The sequence below is a fragment of the Simochromis diagramma genome, unplaced genomic scaffold, assembly GCF_900408965.1.
Source record: "Simochromis diagramma unplaced genomic scaffold, fSimDia1.1 OVJJ01000413.1, whole genome shotgun sequence".
NCBI classification, from domain to species: Eukaryota; Metazoa; Chordata; class Actinopteri; order Cichliformes; family Cichlidae; genus Simochromis; species Simochromis diagramma.
The window spans coordinates 3,055,642-3,076,545 of NW_024386948.1; positions in this window are offsets into that span (position 1 = coordinate 3,055,642).

Sequence of the window (20,904 nt, forward strand, 5' to 3'; positions counted from 1 at the left end):
AAGCGACAGAGAGTCACTTATATTCAAATGTCAACCATGACAGTGAAGAATCCATTATCCTGTCTGAGATCTCAGATCAGTACTTACACAGCGGTGACTAAGCATGGTCCTTATTCTTTAACTCATGAAAGTTCTTGGATGGATCAATTCTTTCTGTAGTGAGTTAGGGGACTACTTCAAAATGAAAAGACCCTTTCATATTTATGGTTGCGGTTGGTCATTGAAACCTGACATACTACTGAAACTTGGAGGCATCTGGAAGTCTCAATAACTTACAAAAATGAAAAGTTACTGCACTGCTATTTTGGGGGAGGGGTATCTGAGAAACCCCTCTTTTTTTGTTTTACTTTTCAGAGACAGTATTTAATGTGTGTCTTGTTTATATCTCAGAATATTCCAACAAACAAACTGGATTGTGGCAAAAAAAGTGGACACGTGTATGTCTGTATGCATAGCTTTAAACGAAAGGACAAAGAGATTTGTGGTGTTAGTTGTTTCTCGGAGGTACCCCTGCACTGAACCGTCATTCCTGAGGACCGACACCTTGCTGTAGAAACTTTGAAAGCCATCAACAGACCTTCTGCACCAGTCCACACTGAATCTTTGAACTGACGGCCTTTCAACTCTTTTTTTTGAAAATGTGTTATTGTATAGCGAGCTGCACTTCACATAACCGGCAGTATCTACGAACTGAGATACAGTACTGTATATACATGTATGAACAATATTTAAATGTAGTTATGTTACTGAATGTACAGTTTTTTGGGCTCTTTTTGTATACAGTTTTTAAACGGTCATATCTTGTGGATTTTTGCCAACCTTTCTGTGGCTGTAAATGGCGAACATCTGTACATTTGCTTGGAAATAAAAGCGAAAATGTGTTACAAAATTCTTCTTATGAAAAAAGCTGCACTACACGCTTCAGCCAGGAGGGTGCAGCCGAGTGCTTCTGATGTGCTTCTGATGTGCTGCTGAAGGCTGAAGGAGCTGACAAGTCAACATATGTGAAGCTGATGAAATTAATCAAAAGTTTCTTTAGTAGAGAGATCGTGTGTGTGTGTCTGTGTGTGTGTGTGCGCGCAACCCACCTGTGTGCACGCCAGTGTTGTCTCAAGCTCAAATACTGGCTGTGTTTAAAAACAACACAGGAAATGGTTAAAAAAGTCATTTTTAAAAATTTATTTATGTTTTGGATTTAATATGTTCCCCAAAGTTGCTCCAGGGCTCCTGTCTGCACCATCTGAGGACGTCAACAAGATTAGGATGGAGGTTTTTGGATCGATTGGTTTCCCTTCATCCTTTTCACTTCTCATCTGCGCTGATCTCCACGTCCTCTCCTCCACAGCTGGCAGCCGATGAGACCTGCAAGTGTGTCTGACAGGGATAGAGAAATATCTAGGGCAAGACTGTCAGAGGTGAAATCTGGGGAAGAAGAAGAAGAAGGGGGGGGGGGGGGGGGGTTGCACAGAAAAAGAAAAGTAGATATGAAATGCTGCATCGCGTTTATATTGTATAAGGTTGTTTTTTTTTTTTAAATAATGTTTTTTATCAAGAGTTAAAGTGCAGTGACTCATGCAGTCACCTTTCAGATGGAAAAACCAAAAGTCTTCTGAAAAACTTCAACCATGAATACGCAGTGTGAAGACCTTTTTAAATGAATCTTTACGGTGTCTTACTTAGTAGAGACTCCAAAATTATATAGAATGGTGGGCGGTGTAATTTAAGGTGTAACAGAGTCCTTTACAACCTCCTCATCACCTGTTTCCTTCTCGCGCTGCTTGAGGTTGGATTGCTCGGAGCACTTTGGTGTGTGCTTGCGAAGGTTTCGTGACAAAGACGGGAGATGAATTCACACCCCCAAGTAATGAAACGGTGGAGACAGAAATGGGACTGGCAGAGGAAAAATCTGGATGTGGCTCCCAATCGGAGACGGCGTATCTGTCACATATATAAGGGCCACACTTATCTCCCTGAAGCTGCAAAGAGCAACTCTGGAAGCAACAGGTGACTGTTTTAAAAATACAAGCTTTCAATAGGTGCTAATCCTGTAAGTCCTCTTTTTGAAATAAGTGTTGAAGTTTGACATGTTTTTTTTTTTTTTGTTGGGAAAAGCACTTTAGCCCAGAGTTAAAACTAGACTGCTAACAAAGAGGTGGAAATAGGCAGAAATGGCAAGCGGTCCAAGGGTAACAAAATCCACCTACTAGTGCCCCTAATGCTCATTATTCAGCAAGTTGTATCTCATTTGCTTAATCCTCACAAAAGCCTCCATGTGGAACCGCTTCCCCCATCCAAACAGGAGACTCTGGGATGTTCATGGTCCCCAGTCAGGAAACACTTCAACCTCCAGTAAAATTTGGATTCGTCTTTGTTTTCCACTTTGGTTTTTGTACGGATTAAGCAAATGAGATATAGCATGTTAATTAGTGAACTTTACAGGTGCTGGTAAGCTTTTGTTTTTTTTTTTAACCTGTCTTGGTGTCAAGTTAAAGTAACCAACAGACATTTTTTTCATTGAGATGAAAGTGAATGTGTGTGTGTGTGTTTGTGTCTGTGTGTTTTCTCATCCTATTTATCTGTGGATGGAGGGCTCTTTTTCTCTTCCAGCTGTGATGGCCCTCTTTTACAGTCCCAGTGCCACTACACACTGCCACATTCTCCTCTCCACCCTTAGATGGGTTAAATGTCTCGGGCTCTTCACACGGACAGTTTTAACTCAACTAGTTGCTCCCAACAGATGGCACAGAAAGGCTTCACTTCTACACACACCCAGGATGTCCTAGGACTCAAACACACATGCAATGTTTTTTTGGGGGGAAGCACAACCTCACTGTACTGTTCTCTCTATAGAGGCCCTTTTAAATATTAAAGTAGACTTACTGTGATGATTTTAGTCTCTGTATTTAATTAGATTTGTATTATTCAGAGTTGTATTTAGGTTATACGTGACCTTACTGCAGCCTCTCTCTTCTCTCTCTTTTAGACCACCCTACTTTCATCTCATTGGCTGCTCCTCACAAAAAGAAGGTTTGAACAACAGGTGGGAGGGGCTCCTGTGTCTTTCTTTCCCTCACAGTGATCACTTGCACACAAGCCGAACTCGTTGTTTGAAACTTTGGCCATGTTTAATGCGAGGATTCGCCATTATAACAGTTACTATACAACAGAAAATAATGCAGGAAGTGATTGTGTGTCCATTTGCATGGATTTTATTGGCTGACCTGTTGCCAGCCAGCTTTTAGCTAGGTAAAACTGGCAAGTGCAGTAACGGGGAACAAGCGTGTTTTGCTGCACCCTGCAGTTCATACACTCAAGCTAGCCTTAAATTATTAGTATAGACCTTCCACACACACACACACACACACACACACACACACACACACACACACACACACACACACACACACACACACACACACACACACACACACCCTGAGTTTGATCTCATGGTTATAATGTCAGCATGTATCTATTCACAGCATTAAATGGAGGGAGGTGATGCAGCCATCCACACGTGAAATCTACGAATTAGCTGTGAAATTGCTGTTATTTGCCACTGATTGTTTATGACTCGGTACACAGGGTTTTTTCTTTTCTTTTCTGGCCTTCTCTTTTATCCGCACAAAGGGTTTTCTTATCATTATTATGGTTTTCAAAAGGAGATGTTTTCAGGATGGATGCACACACTCATAAATGGGAGGAACACCAAGGAAGGTTTTAACATTTTACCTATATGTTGTGCTTCAGATTTAGCTCATTCTTTCTCCATCTTATCGCCATCTCTAATGTTTTCAATCACCTTCTGCCTCTGCATCTTGTCTAAACGAGGTAAATTGTGCAGAAAGCCCCCCCCCCCCATCTGTCCTCTCATCTCATCACGTCTTTGTCACTCTTGTCAATGTCCTGACACGCAATACAATGAAATACAATAGAATACAATCTAAGCTGTAAAGACTTCTAGTTAGCTGAAGGCTGAGGGGGCTGTAAGCTTCATTTAAAGTGCACGCAACCAATTTATGTATGCACACACGTTTCTCCCAAGGTTACTGCTAAATTCTGTGTCTCACATCTGAACTGCAAATGATTTCATAGCCTATATTTTATGAGAACTGCTATAACAAGGGCATGCAGTTTAAAGCAGTGATTAATGATTGTCTGGAAATAAAACACACACACACACACTTGGGTTAATATATATTATGAATTGTGCATATCAGGAGTGCCAAACAAAAGGCCCGGGTGCCGGAATTGGCCCAGCAAGGACTCCAATCCGGCCCACTGAATTGTTTCATAAAATGTGAAGGAGGGGTTGATTTGTGGACTTTTAACTGTATTTTCACAAGTTTTATAGCATTTCCTGCTGATAAAGACCTTCCCCATTCCCGTTCATAAACACAAATGTTATTATGTAAAATATAAACAATTAAATGACAGAAACGTTTTTTCACTATCTGCTATGGAAATATCAGTTTTGTACAGTGGGTGCAAAGTAAGAAAAATAGAGTATTTTATTTGTCTAAAAAGACAAAAACCTAAGGAGATAGTGTGGAGGTATGGTACAGACGACACAGGAGCTGTAACTTTCCATTCCGACTTTATTCATCTCTAAACTACAGGGTGGGCCATTTATATGGATACACCGTAATAACATGGGAATGGTTGGTGATATTAAAGTCCTGTTTGTGGCACATTAGTATATGTGAGGGGGCAAACTCCTCAAGATGGGTGGTCATTTAGAAGTCGGCCATCTTGGATACAACTTTTTTCAATAGGAAGAGGGCCATGTGACACATCAAACTTATTGGTAATGTCACAAGAAAAACAATGGTGTGCTTGGTTTCAACGTAACTTTATTCTTTCATGAGTTATTTACAAGTTTCTGACCACTTATAAAATGTGTTCAATGTGCTGCCCACTGTGTTGGATTGTCAATGCAACCCTCTTCTCCCACTCTTCACACACTGATAGCAACACTGCAGGAGAAATGCCAGCACAGGCATCCAGTATCTGTAGTTTCAGGTGCTGCACATCTCGTATCTTCACACCATAGACAATTGCCTTCAGATGACCCCAAAGATAAAAGTCTAAGGGGGGCAGATCGGGAGACCTTGGGGCCATTCAACTGGCCCACGATGACCAATCCACTTTCCAGGAAACTGTTCATCTAGGAATGCTCGGACCTGGCACCCATAATGTGGTGGTGCACCATCTTGCTGGAAAAACTCAGGGAACGTGCCAGCTTCAGTGCACAAAGAGGGAATCACATCATCATGTAATTTCAAATATCCAGTGGCCTTGAGGTCTCCATTGATGAAGAATGGACCCACTATCGTTGTACCACATATACCACACCAAGCCATCACTTTTGTTGTTCCAACAGTCTTGGAGGGATCCATCCAATGTGGATTAGTGTCAGACCAATAGCGGTGGTTTTGTTTGTTAACTTCACCATTCACATAAAAGTTTGACTCATCACTGAACAAAATCTTCTGCGTGAACTGAGGAGAACCGTCCACTAGTCCAAAGCACGGGGCTTAAGCAAACGGCCAGAATGGCTGAACCGGGGAGGTGAGAACTGGCTGTGGGGCCACTAGCTCAGGCTGAACCTGCCATAGGTTCCATGATGATGATCACCATCCAACAGTCCGGCTGTAGATGGGCAGCCGCAGTGAGGGGCCCGGGCCGGCACCAACGGATCATCCTGCAGATGTTTAAGCCGGTCAACTGAAGCTACCTTCTGCCAACCCCCGAAGTCCAAAACGAAGTGCTTGTGGCCTGGCTTAATAACTCTATATGGGCCGTCATCAGAGATGGGCAGTAACGCGTTACTGTAATCCAATTACTTTTTTCAAGTAACGAGAAAAGTAAGGGATTACTATTGCAAAAAAGGTAATTTGATTATTGTTACTTCCCCGTAAGTACGCTGCGTTACTGCGTTACTAAAACTGTGATTTGTTTGCAAGAGTGTCTCATGACAATGACGTAAGCGAGTGCGACGTTCGTGGCAACAGCTGTGTGCAGATCAACAATGGATAATATATCGAGTGCGGGAGAGCATATGACAGTGCAGCGTTTAAAGAGTGGAAGTACTGACCTTACTTTGAGTTTGATTCCGTAAAAAGCGACAAAAACATTAGCGTCTGCTGTTCAATGAGTGGGAAGAAAACTTCTTTTACAGCAAAAAGAACCCCTAAACTTCAGAGCAAGCACCGACAGTACGCTGCCACGGGAATGTGAAATTCACAGAGAAACTCTCAGATCCTTCCACTGACCGCTACGACAGGGTAAACCTCCGCCTGCCCCACTCCTGCTATACAGGTGAAAATAGAGCAACAGGACTGCTAAGTCTTTGATTTAATTTATTTTCTGCTGTGTTTTACGTGCATCTATTTGAAAGACTGAGTGTAAACACAAAAAACTATTTTATTTTATATGCTGGAATATGCAGAAAATAGGTTTAAATGTTAAACAAATTTCTTCCAGTCAGAGAATGTTGCAGATAATTTAATGTTTGCTTGATGCATAAAGTTACAAGATTAAAACTAATAAAACAAGTTTTTAAAAGAGACTTTTTCATTTGATTACATTTTATATGATGGATTATGTAGAAAAAGTAGAATTGGGCTGAAAGATCTATTGCTTTATTACCTATTCAGGTTGTAAATAATTTTTTAAAAATAGTAACTAAGTAACTAATTACATTTGAAAATAAGTAATCAGTAAAGAAACGGGATTACTTTTTTGGGGAAGTAATCAGTAATTAGTTACTGATTACTTTTTTCAAGTAACTTGACCAACACTGGCCGTCATAAAGTGGACGCAAAGGGGGTTGATGAGCATTGTGCCTGACAAAAACAAACTGAGAGGAGTCCAATGATTTTGGAACAAAAACGTCAGGCAGGCAGTGGTGCACGGGGCCCGGAACAGAAAAGGGCGCTGTGCAATCCCAATAAAACCCAGGGAAGACGGTCAACCCAGTTGCCACCCATCAAGGAAGCCCGGAGCGCGGCCTTGAGTGACCAGTGAAATCGCTTGCACATGCCGTTAGCCGGTGGGTGGTACGCCATGGTGTGGTGGACCTCGACCCTCAGGCCATCAGCCATGGCAGACCAAAGCTCCGAAACTAACTGGGGGCCCCTGTCCGAGGTAATGTCAGCGGGGGGACCAAAACATGAAACCCACGCCGACACGAAAGCCCTGGCCACCGCCTCTGCCGTCGTAGAGGCCAGGGGGTTCACCTCCGGCCACCTGGTTGTGCAATCCACTACAGTCAAAAGGTGTGTTAAACCCTGAGACTGCGGAAGAGGGCCAACCAGTGTGACATACACATGGTCGAGACGCCGACCAGGGACGCGGAGGGGTTTGAGGGGCGGAACTTTGTGGAACACACGCTGCAGCCCAGTCCTTCACCGATTTCCGCAGCCCCGGCCAAATGAACCTGGCGCTGACCAGCTTGACTGAAGCATGTACGCCCGGATGAGAGAGAGCATGGACGGAGTCGAAAACGCGACGGCGCCACGAAAGGGGAACAACCGGTCACGGGCGACCGGTAGAAATGTCACACAGCAAACGCGGACCGCCCTCCCACACTGGCGTGTCCTCCAACACGAGGCCCGCCTGCATGGAAGTGCAAGGACATCCGGGTCGGCACGCTGCTCAGCGGCCATGGCGGCATAGTCGACGGCGACGTACATGACGCCGACGTACACGACGCCGATATACACCACGCCGACGTACATGACACCGACGTACACGGGAGAAACCAACATGCGGGACAAACAGTCAGCAACCCTGTTGGACTTACCAGCCACGTGCTGAATGTCCGTCGTAAACTCCGAAATGGCCGCTAACTGTCCACTAACTGGCGCTGCTGGCGCGCGCTCCAAGGGTCGGAAATCTTGGACATAGCGAAAGTCAAAGGCTTGTGGTCGACGTACGCGGTGAAACTGTGACTCTCGAGAAAATAACGAAAATGCCACGTTGCGAGGTGCAGAGCCAACAACTCTCTATCGAAAACGCTGTACTTGTGCTCGGTGTCACGGAGCGTCCAACTGAAAAAGGCGAGCGGCTGCCAGACGCCGGATATGCACTGTTCCAACACGGTGCCCACCGCGACATCCGACGCGTCAGTGGTCAATGCGATCTCCGCTGACGGAAACTGGTGGGCCAGCAGGGCGGCATCGGCCAGCGCTGACTTTGCTGCGGTAAACGCTTGGACACGTTCTGGGGACCAGTCAACAGGATCTTTAGCTGTCTTACCTTTTAAAGCTGCGTAGAGTGGCTGCAAAAGGTGGGCAGCTCTGAGGAGAATGCTCAACCCCGTGCTTCGTTACCGTGCTGGAGAAATTAGGAACGGACAGCAATGGAAACTCCAACAACAAACGGTGGAACACATCCCCGGAGGCCACTAAATTAGCCCGAATGAGGGGGTCGGCAGTCTGGGTAAAACAGGGGAGCGAAGAGAACGACAGGGCATCAATCAAACGTCTGTGAGCAACATCGACTAACAGTCCATGAGCGCAGAGAAAATCGGCACCCAAGATAGGCACTGAACTGGCAGCAACGACAAAGTTCCACTGGAAATCCCGACCATGGAAGCTAACAGTCACCAACCTTTCTCTGAACGATGCGATAGGAGAACCATCAGCTGCTATTAGCCGCAGCCCGTTGTCCGCCGCAAAACTCTTCGCTGCGCCCGGCGGAATTAGACTCTTCTGCGAGCCTGAGTCCACCAGAAAACACCTCCTGAAGCGTGAGTCTTCAATGAAGAGCAGCCTCTCTGTATCGCTAGCGACCGCGGCCGCTACAGAGCTGGCAGCCCGGTCTTCCTGGGCCGGAAAAGAGCAGGGTGGAAGGCAGCGACGCGCTCTGGTGCCAAAATGCTGATGATAGAAGCAGAAGTCTTTCCAGCGATGTCGTTGTGTCGCTATTCCCACCGATCAGCGCCAGATCGGCCGCTCTGGGGGAAGGCAGGTGGAAGTGCTATCGGCAGGTCCACAGCTAGGGTTTGGAAGATGCGGTCCGCTTCTTCCACCAGGGAGCGGTAATCCCCCGCTGCCAGAAACGGGGAGTTGGCGATGCCGGTCCTCAAGGCCACAGGCAGCTGTCGGAGGAAGAGATGGATGAAGAGGAATCCCTCGTCCTCCGATCCGAGCAAGGACAACATGCTCTCCGTCAGTTCGCCCCCACCCAGGCCCGAGAGGGAGAAAAGCTTCTCGGCTCGCTCCGCATCAGAGAGGGTGTATCGCAGCAGCAGCTCCTTCAGAGCGACATATTTCCCGTGTGTGGGAGGGTCCTGGAGGATGGTCATTGCACAGCGGGTGGCTAGCGGGTCGACTGAATCGCCACGGCGAGTATAGCCACTGCGGGAGGCAGAGGGCTCGCTGGTGCATCCACAGTGAGGCCAGCGTCATTCATGGCCTTCGACATGTCCAAATCTAGGGGCACCAATGTGGAGGTATGGTACAGACAACACAGGAGCTGTAACTTTCCATTCCGACTTTATTCATCTCCAAACTACAACTGGGCACATTGCGCCAAAAAACAGCAGAACCCCTCCTCCCGACCTGGGTGTGAGAGGAGCCCTCTGGTGGGCCACCACAATAGCACGATATTGCTATTAAAATCTCTTTGTGCTAACATGATATAACACTAGTTACTTTAATAACAATAAAAAAAACCCCGTCTTGCTTATTTTTCTTCTCTTTTATTTATAGTTTATAACCAATTTCCCACCAAAAGAGTGAAACAGTGCCTCTCTGGGTTGTAAAGGCTGCATATGGTAACCCAATCTTAGTGGTCAAAGTGGGTACTGCAGCCTTGACTGACAGGACGGAGGGTCAAAGTTGACATCCTTGACTTAAAAAAAAAAAAAAGTAAAACAGTTGAACTATGAAAAATTATCAAAAGTAAACACCGGCATCATAGCGTGAATTGACAGGCCACTGGAAAAGAAACTCGGAGGTGAAATATTCAGCGTAAAGTGAAAAGAAAGTAACAGAAAGTCAACAACATCATTTAAATGAAGCTGCCGCTAACATTAAATCAGCCATGGCGCCTTTGAAAGCAAGCGGCACTAGCAAGGAGAGGATAGGAGGAGGTCTGTCAACAAACAAACTGCACATGAATACTGCATTCATGACCTGAAGGAGAGTGTTCTTGAACATCAAATGTGAGTCAAATACAGGCTCTGTTCGCCTTTTTCCTGTATCTGCGTGTCTCTTCGCTGCTGCTCCTCCTACCATAGCGGGCTTTCTTTGGTGATTCAGTTCCTTGCTGGGTACTTTTTTTTTTTTTATACCAGCTGCAGGTCTTTTATGCTGATTGCTGTTTGTCTGAGGCTGTAGTCTTCTTGCTGTTGTCAACACAGAGAGAAGGAGCCTGCCGAGGCTTTGAAAGTATGTGATTTCTCCCAGTTTTGTTGTTTGCTGGTTATTTTGTCACCTGTTGTGTTGACTGCGAGATTGGTCGGTGCAGAAGGAGAAGGCCTCAATTTCTTGTTTTGTTGTGCTATGTAATGTAACTAACGTGTTGTAAGGCTTGCAGGTCCTGGAGCTCAGTTTTTTTAAAATCCCAGTAATATAAATGCAAACCATGTATTTTAGGCAGCTACACTGCTGGCTGAAAGTTGGCTTTACTTTAAAGTGAATACTAGCTTGTTCATTTTAAGTTTGCAGAGCTGTATAATGCTCAAAGAATATCTTCTACAGTGACTTGGATTATTTGATTTATTTTTAGCAAGTAAAAAGTAGGTAATTATAAAATTTCCACAAAGAAAAGGAATTGCTATGAGTGTACTAATAGTACAATTTATGTCATTGTAAGCCTACACAGGTTTTTAAGTTGTGTATATAATTAAATGTGCTGTAAAAATAAAATAGCAGTTTTTGAGCCATTTGAAGCCAATAGCAAAAAAACAAACATCCCATTTTAACGCCTATAGTTTCAGACTCTGCTGTCCCCAGCCTGGCCTCCGTAGTTTAAATGGGCTGCAAGCACCAGTAAACAGAAAAGAGGTGATAGCCTGTTTCATGTTGGCGGAGGCTAAATATGGGACACCGTCTGCATCACTCTGCTGACTGTCTCCTTTTACAAGTGCTGAAACAAACTAATCTGATTATCGTGCATCACCCTCTTCAATGCTGAATGGAGTCCAAGCACTCGAGGCAAAAACCTGACATTTCTCTGCTAACTCACTGCGATTCCCTTTCACAGCAATAGCTTAATCGCTGCTCTGAACGTGAATTATGTTTTGAGGTTTTGAAAACACCCATTCCTCTCCTTTTCTTCCCTCAATCCTCCTTTATTTCTTATAGTCACTCCTCTATTTCAGCACCACCATTCCTCTCCAGCCTTCTTGGTGCTCTCCTTTCCTCCCTCCCTTGCTTCATGTTGTCTACCAATCAGGTTGATTGATTTTATGCCTCGTCTTATCAAGCGGAGCAGCCGTTGTCAATAAATATCGCCTGTCATCTGTCTGTGCTCAGACCTGTGCACGGCAGGGAGAGCTGAGAAATTCAGTTTAGCTGCTTTTTTGAAGTTCACGCCGAGTCCACATGGTGCGCTTTTCATGAAACTGTCTTTAATCATGACCTTTGTAGTCCAGTCAATCACATCTGAGCAGTGATTATGTGTCTCTGTCAATCAGGAGATCAATCAAATCTCCGAACAAATGTTTGGCAGGAGACGACAAGAACCCACCCCATTGTTGTTATCCAATGAAAACCGTGTTTGCCAAATCAGATGTACCTACATAAGCTCCACACTACTTTTAAAGCTAAAGAATAATTTGGAGCAGCCAAAAAGTTACTTACGGTGGACATACGTTTGGCTTGAAGAACATTTTAAAGTGTCACAAACTGGTAGAAGGAACTCAAGAGCAGAGTGGTTTGACGTCTCCAAAAACAGTTTATTTACAGCACCAGTGCACGATATATACAGTGAAAGGAAAATCCAAACTCCAGGGAATCACGGGGAAGCTCTCTCACACTCGCTCACGTCTTCTTGCCCAATATCACACACGCTCACACGGCAGGGAGGTCACAGGTCCGGGGAGGAAAGTCTGTAGCAGAGGAAAGGGAAGTCACTCACAAATCACAAGAATACTAAAGCACAAGTTCACAGGAGCTGGGCGAATCACTAACGTCTGTAGTACAATCATCCAGCGATGAGAGGATCTGTGTTCCAGCCTCAAATAGTGCTCCAGGTGATGACAGCTGATTGTTGTCAGGTGTGCGGGCCAAGGGCGGGAGCCTACAGTGAGCTCCACCCAGGCAGAGAGGGAGAGAAAACCAAACACCACATGTAGCCTTGTGGGGCCGGCCGGGCAGGCACAGAGACCATGACATAAAGTGTTTGAGTACCCGGAGTGAACAGGGGGTTAGGTTAGCCCAAAGGTGTGAATGTGAGTGATTAACTCCATTACCGTTTGTGTTAGAATCCAAATTCAGACTTTTTTGGAAAGAAGAGAAGACTGGCTTTATGGTGATATTTGGTGTATCACAGTAGCACAAAGCATTCACAATGTACTGCTGTCTGAACACAGACTGATCACAGACAGAAATATCAGCTCCCCCTAGCTTTTTCCACGTGCACTTCACATTACTGTAACTCTGCAAACATTTTAATCTAGAGAGAATATTCAAATGGTTCCTGAAAGATTTTTATTTGTGATTTTACAGCCAAAATTACTAAATAATTCCAGGCAACTTGTATGTTACTTTGGTGATAAAGGGTTAAGGCCAGGATTGTATTGCTGTGGTCTGCTTGATGTCCCACAGGAGGAAGCACATGCAGTTTGTGCCCATGTGGCCCCATAACGTAGTGCTTTACACATTCTCCTAATAGGGGAAAGTGAAAGTAGCTTTTAATATTCAGTATAATGTACACATGCATGCAGTCAGTTCAATTAATAGGTATATAGCGTTTCATTAATCAACTGATAATTCTCTTCACTTGCTGCTTTGTGTCTTTGTGTTATTTTGGTTATAATGTTAATCCATTAAAGTTGAAGCTATATTATCGTACTAGTGATTTGATGCTGTATGATCAATTTTTTTAATGTTTGTGTTTAAAATTTGGGCTCTTCTTAAATATACACATAAGGAAATGTATTGGGCCTCTTGAATACTTTGGCGTTGGTGGTATAACTCAAAATGAAGTCATATTAACACATTAGCTTGCTTGATGAGCAGTTCTGCACAACACATCAGTCCTCCTGTGTCCTGTGTGACCTACAACACAAGTGGGGCTTTGCTATCCAGTACAAGCACTCACTAACTATTGCAGTATAAACAATTAGACTTAAATGTAGTCCTACTGTGTAAAGTGTGCATTCCTTATTTGATGCTGACCATTATCTCAGCTCTGCTGTTTGACTACATTTCTTGTAAAAGAGCAAATATGAATAAATGATCAAGCTCTAATTCTAATCTGGAAGTGGGAATGATTGACATCATATTCAGAAAACCCTATGTAGGCCTTTTGCAGCCTGTGTCAGTGGTTTTTGAGCATTAACTCCAGTTTTATATGCAGGTACTGCTGTTAAAGCTATTTATAAACCTAAACATAGCCAAATGATGACACTTTAACCAGCCAAATAAATCCTGGTGCAATTCAGCACCCGCACATCTTTAGAAAACCAGATATGACCATTTTTTTCTTCTTCCTCTGTTTCTGCTTAACTGTCATTTAAATGGGTTCAGACATTTTATCATTTGAAAAGGTGCCAAACCTGCCAGTGTCTTTTCCTCAATTTCACACAGCCACAGAAAGAGAATGGGGGAGGGATCATTCAGTTTTTGTGGATTTCCTTTCAGGTGGTAGCTTTTCAAAACATTTCACAAAGAAAGACAGTAATATCCCGAGAGAAACTGCCAAGGTGCGGAAAAATAAACAAAGAACTCCTTTGTTTATGAAATGCCTCTTTCTTAAAGGTTATATACACATATATACATATACATATATGTATATGTATATGTATATATATAATATATAATATATATATATATATATATATATATAAAAAACACCCAGCACGCCCCTGCGGGCGGTTTATCCTTCAAGCTCGGGTCCTCTACCAGAGGCCTGGGAGCTTGAGGGTCCTGCGCAGTATCTTAGCTGTTCCCAGGACTGCGCTCTTCTGGACAGAGATCTCCGATGTTATTCCCGGGATCTGCTGGAGCCACTCGCCTAGCTTGGGAGTCACCGCACCTAGTGCTCCGATTACCACGGGGACCACCGTTACCTTCACCCTCCACATCCTCTCGAGCTCTTCTCTGAGCCCTTGGTATTTCTCCAGCTTCTCGTGTTCCTTCTTCCTGATATTGCTGTCATTCGGAACCGCTACATCGATCACTACGGCCGTCTTCTTCTGTTTGTCTACCACCACTATGTCCGGTTGGTTAGCCACCACCATTTTGTCCGTCTGTATCTGGAAGTCCCACAGGATCTTAGCTCGGTCATTCTCCACCACCCTTGGGGGCATCTCCCATTTTGACCTCGGGACTTCCAGGTTATACTCGGCACAGATGTTCCTGTACACTATGCCGGCCACTTGGTTGTGGCGTTCCATGTATGCCTTGCCTGCTAGCATCTTGCACCCTGCTGTTATGTGCTGGATTGTCTCTGGGGCATCTTTACACAGCCTGCACCTGGGGTCTTGCCTGGTGTGATAGACCCCATGCAGTTAGACTACACGCCTTTGGAACAGAGGATCGCAAGTTCGATTCCTACCTGGGGCGTCTGTATCCAGTAAGGGTCCTAAGGCTAGACCCCCTATGCTAAGCAAGCCTACCACAGACATGAGCGAGACAGATAAATATGAAGGCATGCCGGCTCGGACGTCACCCGGGTCAACAAGGTCCGCGTCAGGTGTTGAGGAACCAGGGCACCCTGATGAAAACTGGGCTACTGGAACAAGAAGGCATTGGTGGGCAAGAGACGAAAACAGGGCGTTGTTGGAATGCTACTACGCAAGTAACCCCAGCGGAAGGGGCTACATGAATAGGATGAGGGACCTATTAAATATATATATATAAATATATATAGCTTAATATTAAAATTAAGCTAAAATATATATATTAGCTTAATTTTACCAATTAAGCTAAGTAATTGGTAAAAATGGTAACAGTGACTTGGATTAAAACATCCAAGTCATAATATAATATATGAAGCAATAAAAGAGAGCTCCATGTACAGCCTATATATATGGGCAGGGGTGATAACAATCCAGTAGTAACACAGGTAGGATCATCCTGCTAATAACAGATTTAAGTTGCTTATAACTGTGCTTAACTGAAATTTTGTGTCAGTGATACATTTACATTAATTATATATACAGTGTCATGAAAGAAAATGTGCCCACTTCCTGGTTTCTTGTTTTTGTTGCTTATTTGTCACATTTGTTATCAAAAAATGTTAATATTAGACAACAATAATTAAATAAAAATGGCAGTTGTTCAATAATAATTTCATTCATTAATAGAAAAAGTTTGGCCACACCTAATAAGTGATTGTGCCACCCAAACTTTTTCCCATAGGAACAACTAAGCTTGGATAGCTTTTTAATGACTCATCATTTAAAAACAGCATTTTGTATTTATTCTGGCTATCTTTGACTAATATTAACATTTGTTTGATTCTCTGAAACATGTAAGTGGTGACAAATATGTGAAAAAAAAAAAAAAAAACAGGAAATATAATCAGGAGGGGGAAAATACTTTTTCACTGCACTGTATGTACTCTTTGACTTTTATGATGTAGTTTTTTTTTTATTTTTTATTTTTTTAACCCCTCAGCTGTAAAAGGCTGATTGGGTATTGTTGTTACCCTGCTGGGTGGGCAACCTGGACACCCAAGTTTGTCAATGCCATAACTTGAGAACGAGGTGACGAGGATTTTCAAACTGATGCCGTGGGTGTATCTACTAAAAATCTTGGACAAGATTGAAGTTTTCTGAAAATCTTTTGAATGCAATAACTTGAGAACGATAATACTTAAAAGATTAACACATTATATTTTATGAAATCTTTAAACTTGGATGACATTTACGACCGCAGTCATATATTTTCATGTGTGTTTGATATATTTTTAATCCAAAATGTGCTTCCTACCATGAATCTGCTCTTCAGCTTCTACAGATTTTCATACGCTGCCCAATGGTGTGACAAGTATAATGTGTGTGTGTGCTTTGATTTTCCACTTCTAATCACAGCATTTTAATCATTTGTGACATAAATATTTTTATTTGGCGATGAGGATCCGTGTAAATGTCCATATTTTGTACATAAAAATGAATGAAAATTATTACCGAGAACATTAGAACATTTTAAAATATCTTTCAGCGATGAAGATAAGATTTAAGACTACTGGAACTGTTTTAAAAAAGTACTCCTGTATGAAATGTACAGGAAGAGGCTTTCAGGTCTTCTCTGGGAATTTGGGATAGGGCTGTGCACAGGTGTGTGTGTGTGTCTATATATGCGTATGTGCGGCAGATGGAGGCAGATCCCCTTTCCCCCCAAGGGTTATATCATTACACGGATAATTAGGCCAAGCCTAAGGGAAGGGAAGCATCAAGACTGCAATTCCAGTATATTCAGAAGGATCTTTGGCTGAATCATACAGGTTGTGAAATATGTTTTTCTTGTCTTTTTTTTTTTTTGTGAGGTTGTGAAATGTTAAATACACACACACACACACACACACACACACACACACACACACACACACACACACACACACACACACACACACACACCTGTTTTAATAAAGTTTTTTGTTTTTGGATTAACTTTGACTTGTTAATTTTTAAGCTTCAGTAAACCAGAAAGCTGAGGTAGAATCGTTTACTTTATAACCTTTATACAGTGTGTATTAAAGTCATGGTGACTGACAGGCTCAGGATTGGTCAGGCTTACGGACTCTAAATAGTCTCCTGACATTCAAATTAATTTCTGTTCTTTTATTTTTCCAACAGCCAAGATCAGAATTGACATTACCTCATGTGCAACACACCTTTTAAACAATTTAAGTAAGGAAAAGTTGTCCAGTTACAGGAAAAAACTGTTCCACTTGGATCTCTAGTTAAATGGCAAACAGTGTTGGAGTCAAGGTTGGACATTCAAAAGAGACATTTAGCTAAGAAATGCTTAACAGCTCAGAGCAAAATAAAAACTTGATAATTAAAGGGTTACGATGCTGACCTCTGATTATGAAGATGAAATCGTGCTTCACTGCCAGATATTTTTCCTCTCTAAAGAAATTGCAGGAAGTTTAGCTCTTGCAGTAATAATGCTGTATTGAAGGAGTTAAGCCATGAAGGGTGGACCTTGGCACTCATTCAGTGATTAAGACTCACGAGGTCAAATTTAAAAGAATTAAAAATATAAGCCTATGCAGAAATGAAACTATAGCATGATCACAAAAAGGGATTTTTGGCTTTTTATATGAACCTTTCCTGGGCTGCAAGACCACCGTGTTTCTTTCCCACATTTAGAACAGTCTAGAGATAGACACTGCAAGTTGTGTGTGGCCTTCACACCTGGACTTCAAAGCACAAGTTCCACACATAAGACATACTTTTCCTACTTATCTTACTCAGAACGTCACGAACATTATGTGGAAGGAACTTCAAGCCGAGGTGTACGCTGTGCTGGTTTTCACTGCAATCTTCTCTTGGTTGTTTTTGTCTCTGTGTGTAATTGTCTTTATTTGGCTGTACTGTTGTGTGTTTGTTTTTTAAGCGCCAGAAAAAAATGTAGTCGAATTGTTTTACTGTTTTGTATTGAAATAAAGCTTTTAACTGATCAATAAAACGGGGCTTACGAATTCTTTTTAAGGGACTTCAAAGGAGAAGAGGCTTCAGTGAAGAACACGTTAATTTCTTTTTATTCACCATTATGGAGAAATAAATGAAAATAACCGTGCTAGAGATGGAGAAAACTCAAAGGAGCAAGGACACCGAGAATAGAAGATCTTGATATCATTGTTTGTCTCGTCTGTCCATTGCGCTGGCTGTCTTGGTTAATATTTCTCTGTTACAGCGGCTAACCTTGCAGGCAATCAATTGGTTTGGACCGAGGATTCATATTTCTCATCACCCCTCCATTTAACTGGATTCACTTGAAGACAAAGACCTCCCCGACTGAATTCAAACTCCTACACTCACAGCTAAACTCAGTCACACACACACACACCTTCTAATATGTTTACCTCTCTTCACAGTTCTCACTCGCTTCTGAATTGATCCCATCTGAGCAGCCTTGGAAAACAGCATTGAGCTCTGCTAGCATTCATCTCCTCTTTCGTCTTCATCTCACTCTTTCTCTCTACTTTGCCTCTCTACCTCTCTGTTTTTTTTCTTTCCCTCCAACCTTGGATGCTTCTGAGAGCTGCTATTCTCAAGGGGGAGCTGTTGAATAGAACTTGCCTGGGAAGCTGCGGCACTTTGTGAAGTTTTTTAACCTTCTGGGAGTTTTCAAGGATTGTGGAGCTGAATGCAGTGCAGACACAGGTTGGGCTGATGCTCGGAGCCATTTGGTGTCATCCACTTTTTTAATGCGGAACTTCTTTCCTGACCACAGCATTAAAACAAATGTTCAACAGTAAAGCACGACAAGTTTGTCAACCAACAGCCCGAGCCCACTTCTACCCCTCTGTTAAGGCTTATATTGTTGCACTTTAAAAATGGACCTTTACTGCTCTGCATGCAGTATTGGAGTGACATGTGTCTGCTAGATGTGGGAATTACCAGACACCCCGCAATACAATATCATTGTAATTTATGTCCCCAAAGTTAAACTTGTGAATATCTATTTCTGATAATTCAGCAATACAACCAGCTGGCAGCCAGCTGAGTCGAGTTCCCTCGAGTTATGCTCATTGACAAAGACAAAGGAAATCTGTCTGCATTTATAAATTAGACAACAGTTATTTGCAAACCTTGACCAATCTCTCTGAGGGAGTTGCAGTCAGTTGCACATTGGACAAGGTGTGTGATGCCAGTATCTTCAGTTGAAAGAGTAGTTGATGCATCAGGTTGAGAACACGTTGTTCATACACATAACAAGCTGCCATTTATACTCAGCTTCTGGCTGTGAAGTCTGTGCAAACTGACAGAATTACTTTGACCTCTATGACGTGTATTAATACCCCAGAGAACAGATTTACTCACAAAAATACTTCTTTGTCTGCAGTACTTTTCTTTTTTTTAACAACTCACTTGCCATCTGCGTTACTTACACAGAAAGTCCATGTGAAAAATACTCTTTTCCTCCACCTTCACTCTCTCTCCTCCTCCTCCTCTCCCCCAGCTGATATCTGATAGGAGTTCAAAGTTGCCTGTTTGATTCAGCACTGTCAGGATCTGATGGATGGCCCAGTATGGGGACAATAAAGGAGAATAATTACTGTTAAACACGGGAAATTAATACCCACCCACACACACACCCACACACACACACACATGCAGGTTTAGAGGTTAAGAGCCATCCTTAAACCTGTCTTGATCTTACTCATGGCATCATTCTTATTTTCTATGAAAATTCTTATTAAAAACACTCCACCTCTCACCCTATTGACAGCTGGGATTGGCTCCAGGCCCCCCAACAACCCTGATAAGGATAATCGGAAGAGATGGATGGATGGATCTAAAAAAGTTCAGTTAGAATATAAACCTGAATATAACTTATTATATCTTCCTGTTCCAACATTTAACTCGCTATATATTTTCACAACTAACTTTAAGAATTACATAAAAGCTGTTTCTCTCATTGTATAGTAAAACACTTATAACTTTCGGATCGTGGGTGTAATTTAATTATAAGGGAGGGGAACTGGGTGTTACAATTGCTTTGTAAACACACAGTGTGAAAGACCTGTTTAAGACAGACTGTATTCATAGCAGAAGTGGTGTTTGGAAAATATACTTACTTAACGTTTGAACACATAAAATGAGATTAATAATCAGAGTTTTTTCTTTATTCTCAGCTTTATGTTGGATAATGTGAGCTACTTAAAATATAAAGATGTCCAAATCTGTACACCTGACTGTCTGTGACAAACTAAATCTCCCAAGTGTGTTAGGACTAAAGCGGGAACACATTTGCTGAAATTAATCTCTACTTAATTATATTTCATCAGGCAATAACAAAGTTCAGAAGCAGAAGTCTTGACCTTGTCCCCATAAATGTCCAATAACAAACATGTATGCATGTGTCTGTAGTTTTGCCCCACCAGATACAGTCTGAATCAAAATCTATTTAAATTTAAAAAAATCTTATTTTGCATGGTTGGATCTTCACAAGGTTCCAAGTAGAGCTTCAACATCCAACAAGAAGAAATGGGAGTGAGACAAAACATTTTTTTGAGGATGCAATTTACTGAAAAGAATGCTTAAACTGAAACAGGCAGTTTTTAAGTTTAGGACCACATGCCTTTAAAAGGCCAAATCTGTGGAAAAATTTATTGTCATTTTCTGTCAGGTATTCACACTGTCATGATGTTCTGGTGGCAAAGGATTAGGGAACTTTCGGTTTTTAAACGTGGTCGAGTTGTTGAACTGCATAAGCAGGGTCTCTCGCAGTGCGCCATTGCGCATCACATCTCATTGTGATGCAGGATAATTTAACCAAATACCAGTGGGCCATATGTATATATCTGAGCCTATATATATAATTTTGACTCTGTGTAAATTCCAAAGTTAAAAAAATAAAATAAAATGTGCATCCAGTCGACTTTTTTAAGTCATTAAAGATGAGACCTGATAAAAGAACAGTTCAAATAAATCATTAAAAGCCCCAAATTACCATGACATATCCCATGATGGTTGTAAACTTCTCACTCAAGCTGTATGTATGTGGATTTAAATGATCGGTTATTTTTGTATTTTCCCTACTTTACTCC